The 10,000-nt window shown below is 42.8% G+C and overlaps 1 long non-coding RNA gene across 1 annotated transcript in view; it reads left to right on the plus strand.

Annotated features, from left to right (window-relative positions):
• Nucleotides 1-7,245, plus strand: part of LOC135098332 (uncharacterized) — a 25,944-nt gene extending 18,699 nt beyond the window's left edge. Inside the window, exons 3-4 of the long non-coding RNA XR_010266828.1 lie at nt 6,016-6,229; nt 7,121-7,245. This is a non-coding gene — a long non-coding RNA (uncharacterized LOC135098332). The remainder of the gene's footprint in view (nt 1-6,015; nt 6,230-7,120) is intronic.
• Nucleotides 7,246-10,000: the final 2,755 nt, after the last annotated feature.

The raw sequence follows: 10,000 nt of genomic DNA on the forward strand, positions 1-10,000 counted from the left end.
GAGCTTATAATAATAATAATTTCCTAAAGACTTACAGTACCTGCTCATGTTTGCTGTGTGATTTCTGCTATATTAGAGTGTGTGTGCCAGATGCAATGCGGAAAACTAACTGTAAGAGGTGGAAATTGGGATCTCTCTAACCGTGGTTTCTTCTACGACAAGAATTCCCTTCATCAACTATTAAAGAGTTAACAGATTAACACTTCTCAGCCTGTCATCTGATGCTCGTGCAGGGAGAAGGAGGTTAATAAGCGTCGATCAAATAAATTGTTCGTGGTTCATGATAGTGTTCTTTTTTTCTGGCCATAGAAGAAACCACGCTTGGAACGATCTCAAAGTTCACCTCCTTATGTTTTCTGTGGAGTACGGATAGAGGACGGAAGGTTATCATGATACACTTTCCAAGAGTCAGGCAGTACGTACTGTCGCAAGCTGCTTCACTATAAAGGAAGCCTGATGGCTTCCTGCAGCTTCCTACATTTTATGTGTTTATGTTCTACGTATCATGCGATGACGTCTCGCGTTTCTAAACACTGAGAATCTTACCTGCAGCCTGCCGTAAAAGGTAACATATATAGATCTTTACAGAGGCTTGCCAAGGATCGAACCCTTGAGGCAATGGACCGTATTCTGAAACATGTTTGCGCCGCACCTCACTAATTTCAAAAGGCTCTAGAATCTAGATGAAGTTATACAGGTTTTTCATCATGTTTTTTTAAATTATAATATATATATATATATATATATATATATATATATATATATATATATATATATATATATATATATATATATATATATATATATATATTATATATATATATATATATATATATATATATATATATATATATAATGTTCTAGTTACAGATTAACAAGATCTCTACATTATTAACAAGAGAAACATTCTTGGGAACCCAGCTAATAGTTTCTGTGGCCTTTGGAAAACAGTGGTGGTGAGAGAGAAGAGCGCCTCTGAATGCGTGCCTTATGCGCTGTACACACCGAGCCGCAGCCAGTCCCGCGAAATGATATCAGCCATCATTGGTCCATATTCTCAAATGTTTGGGAGTGTTACCTCAGGTGCATCTGACAGTCTTTACTGGACGTCATCGCGGCTTTCCAGCGTTTTCATGGTTCTAGTGAGGAGAACATTTCGTGAGAACCCGACTCATCCTCTTTGTGGCCTTTGAAAGTAATCCTGACGAGAATCCAAACCTAACCGAACCTATCCGAGCAGAACAGACCCCGATCTAATATAACCGAACAGAACCCACCTTAACCGAACCTAACCCAAGGGAGCCCAGCCTAAACTAACCTTACCGAATCTAACCTACCCGAACCTAACCAAAGTTAACCAATTATTCCACCGCTGCTCCATTTTTACTGTGACCAGCCAGCTAGTCATAACGCGGACGACAGACATGGTTAGTTGTGTTCTCATGGGTGCTTCTATTGGCGGTGCAGAATCCTTTGTTCAACTATCGCATGAATCATGATAAGCACTGTGGAAAGGCCGGTCAGCTCCACTACAGCAGGACAGTAAGAGTCACCGAAAGGATGTGAAGCTAAAGTGTCAGAGGTTCAAGTCTTAGGTGGAAGGAAACCATCTGGACTGAACCCTGTCACGCTGAAGCCTTCATAAGCCTCCACGGGTTTTTGAAGATTTTTTTTTTTTTTTTATGATTGTATTGACAGATTAACATTTCTACATTACTGAAAGGTGACATTTTTTTAGAACCCGGCTAGTCATCTCTATGGCGTTGGAAAATAATTGTGTGAGAGAGCAGAGCGGTTCTGAATACGGAACAGTGACTCATGGCTTGCCAGAGGACGCCAAACAAAGGCCCTCAAGCAGGAGAAAGACAAGAAGCGTATGTATCAATGAGTAAATAAACAAATGATAAACAATAATAAGGAAGGAAAATGAACTTGCATACATACTATCAGAGAGAGAGAGAGAGAGAGAGAGAGAGAGAGAGAGAGAGAGAGAGAGAGAGAGAGAGAGAGAGAGAGAGAGATAGAACTGCAAAGGAAGGGAGTCACAGAGAAAGATGCAAGGGACATAAACAACTGGAGGAGACTCGTACATGGCACATTTAGGGAAACGGCGAAAGAAGAAGTACGTCATGTTATTTGATTAGTGAATATGACTATACCTTTCATCCAGGCGGGGATGACCTCAGCGTGATGCACGAGGGCAGTGGGTCTGCTGAGTGTGAAGAGCTGCGTCCGGCGTGGTGATGGTTGGCGTGGGCACTAGATGAGTTGTGGTAATCCACCGCGAGCTGCCAGGATGCCTGCGTGATACCAAGTACTTATATTTCTCAAGTTCTGAAATATTCCCGATTCTGTTACATTCAAGAAAACGCAGACTTTACAGTGCCCGGGCTCTCACCTGAATTATATTTCAAAACCCATATTAGATTATTAGTCCTGTTTCCATTGGTGTTTCTCTGATTGGTCCTCGTTTAAATTATCGCTTTAATCGTGGAAACTCTCTCGATAATCCCAATCATTTCCACTACAGCTTGTCGTAAGTAGTCACGATAAGGCGCTGAATTGTTTGAGAAACACGGTCCCTTGCAATAATTGTTGCCGAGAGAGAGAGAGAGAGAGAGAGGAGAGAGAGAGGAGAGAGAGAGAGAGAGAGAGAGAGAGAGAGAGAGAGAGAGAGAGAGAGAGAGAGAGAGAGAGAATGAAACGAAAGATTAAATAAGCAAACACACATGGCGGTCATGACAGAATTTGGGTGGGAGCGTATAGTGGTGTGTTGCGTGCGTGACTTGGTGAATATTGTGTAGAACAGGCTGATAGAAGTGGCACTGGGGAGGCGGCGCATGAAGACTGTGGCTACTTTCAGCACCATCCTTGCTGCACTGGTGACACCTGTAGGCGGTGCTGTGTACGAGATGCAGAGCCAATCAACACCAGGGCAAGGTCATTCTGTTGACCTCACAGATGGCATATGCACATGCACTGTGGGGGAAAATGGAGTACCTTGAAAGCACCAAGCTGCAGCTGCAGAGCACAGCATGTCAGCTGTGCCGCAGGTGTTGCCACTCTGCAGGAAATAGAACGTGGCTGGCAGGAGTGACACTAGGACGAGAAAATCTCCCCGATGGGAGCTTTTTTTGCAGAGCTGCAACAGGGAATTCCTGCAACTGAAAAAGAAGATACGAGGGGAGTAATACCCACGATGTGCGAAGAGCAGAGAGTGTCACCCTCCAGCGCAGGCTCCTTCTCCTTGACAGGCTTCTCCACAAACATCTCCTGACTCTTCCCACGTGGCAGAAAGTTTAGTCATTCTTGTGAAAAGATTTGGGAATGAAGACACCAAGGAAGCACTTGAAGAAGTGCAGAAGACTTTGTCTTCAATAAAGTTCCCAGGCTTATACATACACGCTTATACGTAAAGGAAAGCCAGAATCAACCACGAAAATAAGATAAATAACCTCCAAAATGCCTTAAGTAAATTGAAGGATACAGGCCCGTTCACAGCACCCGCCTTGAACTCATGGACGTCATCAAACCCAGACGGAGACCTTCCCTCCTGCCTCCCCGTGTCTCCTTGTCAATATTTCCCTCAGTTTCCAGGGTTTTCCAGGAATTTACATGTTTTCAGACTGAAATGCGTTGATTGTAGTAGAAGGAAGAGGAAGAAATGAGAAATGGAAGTGTGAAAGGGAGTGTAGTAGTAGTAGTAGTAGTAGTAGTAGTAGTAGTAGTAGTAGTAGTAGTAGTAGCAGCAGTGGTAGTAGTAGTAATTGCTGTCGGTGGCATAGCACTATTATTATTTCGGCTGAAGGACGGATGTGGGAGTAGGTGGGTGTATGGAAGGGTGGATTGGGTAGATAGCTAGTTGGGTGGATTAATTGCTCTGTGTGTGGGTGAAATGTTGTGCTGATGGATAGGTGGATGGGTGAGTGAATGGTTAGGTGGAAGGGTGAGTGGGTGGATGGATGCGGTGATCGCCGGCTGTGTTAATGCAGGGGCTGGTCAACGCTCCCACAGTTATCTGGAGAAGCACACTCTAAAACCGTCTCTCGTGATACATCTTGATGCACTGTACTTAAATGCTACAAAACATTGATCCTAAGTGTTTATGGTAACAGTGTCCACGGAATCTGGTGATGCACATTCTACACAACAGTTATTATAAGCTAAATACTCGCAACAAGGCTCTCAGTGTTTTCATATCTATTTCTAGTCTTCTGCCAAATAATTAGTTTGAAATATTTTCCACTGGTTTCTACAGTGACTCATGTTTTATCTAGCAAATCCCAAAAAAGGCATTATTGCAGTTTCAACCAATACACCTCACGTAAGTATAGCCCCTGGCAGGGTCTACATCTCACTGTTTGGAGCATTTCTAGCCTTATTTTACCCTGTCGGAAATTAATAACAACTTCAGATGAGAATGTCAAAGATCAAGTCAATTCTAGCTCAGGTCCGCCAGCAGTCGTCTCGTAGGATGGTGAGTGTGTTCGTATGTTTGTCATCAACAGTGCGCGTGCGCGATGGTGACGTGACGTTGACACACGTGTTAAGACTTGTGATGACGTGGAGTTACCTGCTGCGAAACAGGTCACACGGAAATTTGACAGCCAATCACATGTAGGCACGTGTGTTTAGAGGAGGAAGGAGCACCCGGGACTGTCTGTGGTGCGTCACTTTCACCATGGACACGGAAGAGAGACGTGTGCTGGCTGTCAATATATGAAGTGGCAGTTTACCGTAAGTTCCCTCAAATTCTTCCGGTATTTTTCGTTAAGTAATTACTACTGGTATGTAGTGATGACTGACAATGTAGGAGGTGGCAAAATGTTACGTTTACGTCAGTTTACCTTGTGTGTGGGTTAGGAGGTTAGGTTAGTGACCTTAAGGGAGAGTCCAAGAGAGACGAAGCTCTCCCCGGTTAGGTTAGATTGGTTACGTTGGGTTAAGATAATGTAGAAAAATCCCGTTTTCGAAATATGCTGCTTGTCATCCTGAAACTTTTTCTGGAATGTCAAAAATGTCTCGTTTCGGCTTTCCCCACACACACACACACAAAAAAAAAAAAAAAATGATAATCCCACCAGGTTCCTGAGCTTCCTGGCTTGAAAGGTAAAGAGGATAGAAGCATTGGTTGAAACTGCGAATTTACCCCCTAAGAGAGTCGAGCAAGTATTATTTGTACTGACAGGATATTGTGACAGCCTAAACCGCGCGGTGATGAAAGGAACACTGAGCGATATCAGACATGCCGGTTTCTCCAAAACACCCAACAAACCTGAGGCGACAGATACCACTTTGTAATGGTGCTGTAAAACCCTAGTCTGTACATGTGTTGTGGTTGTACAAACATGTCAGGAAAGAACCAAGGTGTGAAAGGAAGGGTTGTATTTCCAGAGAAGAAAGCGGACAACTCAGGGAAGACATTGGGGGACAGGATGTAAACAGACCAGCGGCACCTTAGGGAAAACGTCGAGACGCACAATATCAACAGTTTTTACCAGTGCTAACATTTGGCATCAAAACATGGTTGTTGCTTTCATGTGTACCAGAATTTATATACGGGTATGTTAACTGTATAACTTGAATGGATACAGTAAGGTCATATAGAGAGGGAAAAAAAAAAGTATTCGTCCCAGGGTGGTGATACATCCCAGACCCGAAATAATGTACACAGTATTTACCTAATTTTGCCATTTTTCTTGCTCTCTGCTTGATGATGGTGGCTAAAATTGTTCCTTATATTCTATTACTTGGTTTGATAGCACGCAAATGACGAAGATTTTTTTTTTTTCCAGCCGACCAACTTTTGTGTAAAATTCAGTTAGCAAGCGTTACCCAGTATTTTCAGTCATTTATCCATGTCTCTGACGAACCCTGGAACTTCCTGGCTGTTTTGTATTCCCTCTTTCCTATGACTTGAACTCTTGCAGGAGGGAGCTTTCAACACACCCTTCAAATTAAATGCCCCCTTTTTGTATCTAGGAACTGGCATCTGATTGGGTCTCTCTTCTACAGGCAGGAGTAAGTGGACCTGCTGGTGGACTACAGGCTGAACACAAGCATTGACAAGCAGTACAGGGCATTTCATGATGACTTCTGCAGGGTGTGGGACGGTATTGTGCTCAAACTTTTCCAGCCAATGGAACTTATGGATTTGGTCACCGGCAATGAAAATTATTTCTGGACTGAGTTGGAAAAGAATGCTGAATATAAGATTAAGTTAGTTAAGGTGGGACTGGGATGTGTTTGGGTGTGTGTGTTTTTAGGTGTGTTTTTGGGTGTTTGGCAGTGTTTTCAGGGTGGCTGTGTGTGTTTTAGGGTCGTTTGTATGTGTTTTCACCTGTATATCATTGATTTTACTTATTTTTTCCTTATTAATGTACACTCTTTGCTTCTGTCACTTCCTCTAATATTTATCCAGTCCTTCCCTGTGTCTATATTAGGTCTATTAGAATCAGTACAGAGGAGAATGACTAAAAGGATACAGGGGATGAGGAGTATTCCTTACGAGGCGAGGTTGAAGCTGTTAAATTTACTTTCATTAGAGAAACGTAGGTTAAGAGGGGACCTGATAGAAGTCTTTAAGTGGTATTAGGGTTATAACAAGGGAGATGTAAGCAAAATTCTTAGGATCAGCAACCAGGGTAGAACAAGAAATAACGGGTTCAAGCTTGAAAAATTTAGGTTTAGGAAGGAGATAGGAAAAAATTGGTTCTCAAATAGAGTGGTAGATGAGTGGAACGGACTCAGTAATCATGTAGTTAGTGCTAGGACACTAGAGAGCTTTAAGAGAAGATTAGACAAGTTTTATGGATGGGGATAGCAGATGGAAATAGGTAGGTGTGTTTCATACAGGGACTGCCACGTGTAAGCCTGGTCGCTTCTTGCAACTTCCCTTATTTCTTATGTTCTTATGTTCTATATATCTAGTCCTTTTTTGCCTCTATCACTCTTCTATCTAATATCCAGTCTTTCACTTCCTGCCTTCAGTTCACATACACTCCTCACCTCTTCTGCTGCCTATATTTACCCAGTCCTTCCCTGCACACACCACAGCAATATGAATTAACACACAATTGCCAATATCCTTCCTTTTATTAATCCCTCACTGTGTTTCCAGGGTGAGTACTTCCCAGACCATCCAGTCACTCGCACGTGCTTGGAAGTCTTTCGTGAGCTCTCGCTGGAACAGAAAATGTTTTCAAGTTTCTGACGGGGACTCACCAGGTTCTTCTACTAGGCATGAGAGAGAGAGAGAGAGAGAGAGAGAGAGAGAGAGAGAGAGAGAGAGAGAGAGAGAGAGAGAGAGAGAGAGAGAGAGAGAGAGAGAGAATCTATTACTCTCATTTCTTTTCTTTCCATCCTATTCTCCTTTATTTCTTCTTTATCTTTCTCTCTCCTCTATCTTCTTTCTCTCATTTCTTCTTTTTTCTTCCTCTTCTCCTATTGTCTTCGTTCTTCTCTTATGTCCCTCTTCCTTCTTTGTCTTCTCTCTCTCTTTCTTCCTTCCATCACTTCTGAAAATAAAAAAAAATATTAAATACATATTTTGAACATAATAATAATAATAATAATAATAATAATAATAATAATAATAATAATAATACTTCCAAAGTGGAGCACATTCTGACCCTCTTCCCTTTTGCAGAGATCTCCATTCTTGGAGACTTCAATGTTCACCACCAGCTTTGGCTTTCCTCTCCCTTCACTGACCATCCTGGTGAACTAACCTACAACTTTGCTATCCTCCATGACCTAGAGCAATTGGTGCAACACCCTACTCGTATTCCTGACCGTCTTGGAGATACGCCCAACATTCTTGACCTTTTCCTGATCTCTAATCCTTCTGCTTATGCTGTCACCCTTTCTTCTCTGTTGGGCTCCTCCAATCACAATCTCATATCTTTATCTTGTCCTATCGTTCCAATCCCTCCTCAGGATCCCCCTAAGCGAAGGTGCCTCCGGCGTTTTGCCTCTGCTAGTTGGGAGGACCTGAGGAGGTATTTTGCTGATTTTCCTTGGAATGACTACTGCTTTCGTGTCAGACCCGTCTTTGGGTGCTGAGCACATAACAGAGGTGATAGTGTCTGGCATGGAGGCGTACATTCCTCACTTTTTTTCTCATCCTAAACCTTCTAAACCTTGGTTTAGCAAAGCTTGTTCTCGTGCTAAACATGATAGAGAGGTGGCCCACAAAAGGTACTTAATCCTTCCATCACCAGAATCTCATGCAGTTTATATTTCTGTCTGGAACCATGCCAAGTCTGTTCTCCAACTAGCCAAAAACTCCTTCATTAACAGAAAATGTCAAAACCTTTCAAGATCTAACTCCCCTCGTGATTTCTGGCATCTAGCCAAAAATATCTCCAATAACTTTGCTTCTTCTTCTTTCCCTCCTCTATTTCAACCAGATGGCACCACTACTATCACATCTATTTCTAAAGCTGAACTCTTCGCTCAAACCTTTGCTAAAAACTCTACCTTGGACGATTCTGGGCTTGTTCCTCCCTCTCCTCCACGCTCTCTGACTACTTCATGCCACCTATTAAAATTCTTCGCAATGATGTTTTCCATGCCCTCGCTGGCCTAAACCCTCAGAAGGCTTATGGACCTGATGGGGTCCCACCTATTGTTCTCCGAAACTGTGCCTCCGTACTTGCATCTTGCCTAGTCAAACTCTTTCAGCCTTGTCTGTCAACATCTACCTTTCCTTCTTGCTGGAAGTTTGCCTACATTTAACCTGTTCCTAAAAAGGGTGACCGTTCTAATCCCTCAAACTACTGTCCTATTGCTTTAATTTCCTGCCTATCTAAAGTTTTTTAATCTATCCTCAACAGGAAGATTCTTATACATCTATCACTTCACAACCTTCTATCTGATCGTCAGTATGGGTTCCGTCAAGGCCGCTCTACTGGTGATCTTCTGGCTTTCCTTACTGAGTCTTGGTCATCCTCTTTTAGAGATTTTGGTGAAACTTTTGCTGTTGCCTTGGACATATCAAAAGCTTTTGATAGAGTCTGGCAGAAAGCTTTGATTTCCAAACTACCCTCCTATGGTTTCCATCCTTCTCTCTGTAACTTCATCTCAAGTTTCCTTTCTGACCGTTCTATTGCTGCTGTGGTAGACGGTCACTGTTCTTCTCCTAAATCTATTAACAGTGGTGTTCCTCAGAGTTCTGTCCTGTCACCCACTCTCTTCTTATTATTCATTAATGATCTTCTAAACCAAACTTCTTGTCCTATCCACTCCTACGCTGATGATACCACCCTGCACTTTTCCACGTCTTTTCATAGACGTCCAACCCTTCATGAGGTAAACATATCATGCAGGGAAGCCACAGAACACTTGACTTCTGATCTTTCTAAAATTTCTAATTGGGGCAGAGCAAACTTGGTATTGTTCAATGCCTCAAAAACTCAATTCCTCCATCTGTCAACTCGACACAACCTTCCAGACAACTATCCCCTCTTCTTCAATGACACTCAACTGTCCCCCTCTTCTACACTGAACATCCTCAGTCTGTCCTTTACTTATAATCTGAACTGGAAACTTCACATCTCATCTCTAGTTAAAACAGCTTCTATGAACTTAGGTGTTCTGAGACATCTCCGCCAATTTTTCTCACCCACCCAGCTGCTAACTCTGTACAAGGGCCTTATCCGTCCATGTATGGAGTATGCTTCACATGTCTGGGCGGGGGTTCCACTCATACTGCTCTTCTAGACAGGGGGGAATCATAAGCTTTTCGTCTTATCAACTCCTCTCCTCTAACTGACTGTCTTCAGCCTCTCTCTCACTGCCGCAATGTTGCATATCTAGCTGTCTTCTACCGCTATTTTCATGCTAACTGCTCTTCTGATCTTGCTAACTGCATGCCTCCACTCCTCCCGCAGCCTCGCTGCACAAGACTTTCTTCTTTCTTTCACCCCTATTCTGTCCACCTCTCTAACGCAAGAGTTAACCAGTATTCTCAATCATTCATCCCTTTCTCTGGTAAATT

Source organism: Scylla paramamosain, unplaced genomic scaffold (assembly GCF_035594125.1).
Source record: "Scylla paramamosain isolate STU-SP2022 unplaced genomic scaffold, ASM3559412v1 Contig56, whole genome shotgun sequence".
Taxonomy (NCBI): domain Eukaryota; kingdom Metazoa; phylum Arthropoda; class Malacostraca; order Decapoda; family Portunidae; genus Scylla; species Scylla paramamosain.